This window comes from Pristiophorus japonicus, chromosome 13 (genome assembly GCF_044704955.1).
Source record: "Pristiophorus japonicus isolate sPriJap1 chromosome 13, sPriJap1.hap1, whole genome shotgun sequence".
In the NCBI taxonomy this organism is placed as follows: domain Eukaryota; kingdom Metazoa; phylum Chordata; class Chondrichthyes; family Pristiophoridae; genus Pristiophorus; species Pristiophorus japonicus.
The window spans coordinates 70,187,601-70,188,173 of record NC_091989.1 but is presented as its reverse complement, the minus strand read 5'-3'; the positions used below and the strand labels follow the sequence as shown (position 1 = coordinate 70,188,173).

At 59.0% G+C, this 573-nt stretch overlaps 1 pseudogene; it reads left to right on the top strand.

Annotated features, from left to right (window-relative positions):
• On the top strand, positions 1–119 carry LOC139279103 (5S ribosomal RNA; annotated as a pseudogene).
• Positions 120–573: the final 454 nt, after the last annotated feature.

Sequence of the window (573 nt, the reverse complement as noted above, 5' to 3'; positions counted from 1 at the left end):
GCCTACTGCCACACTAGTCTGAAAACGCCCGATCTTTTCTGATCTCGGCGACTAAGCAGAGTCAGGCCTGGTTAGTACTTGGATGGGAGACTGCCTGGGAATACCAGGTGCAGTATGCTTACAGAAGAAGCTGGTGCACTTGTTCTGGAACAACAGGAAACACTGGGTCTTGAGTCTCCCGCTTAGGGAGGGTGGTCCGTCGTTGGTGTGCGTCAGCACCCAGCTAGCGACTTTCCGTCTTCAGACCCTGCAGAGATACCTTTACGTTGAGCCCCCTCCTAGGTGGTGTGCGCTGGCGACGTATTTCTTCCGCCAGCAGCACAGCCTCAACTACGACACGCAGCTCCTGTTTGTGAGTGTGGGGGGCGTCAGGACCGCCGTCCAGGGGCTGCCTGTCTTTTACCAGGAACTCATCAGGGTCTGGAACAAAGTCTCCACCAAGCGCAGCTCTCCACCGGCTGGAGTGGCGGCTGTCCTGCAGGAGCCGCTGCTCGGGAATCCGTACCTCCACGACCGAGGTTTTAGGTGGCAGCCGGACGAGAGGGCTGTGGCTGGCGAGGTGACCGGGGTCAG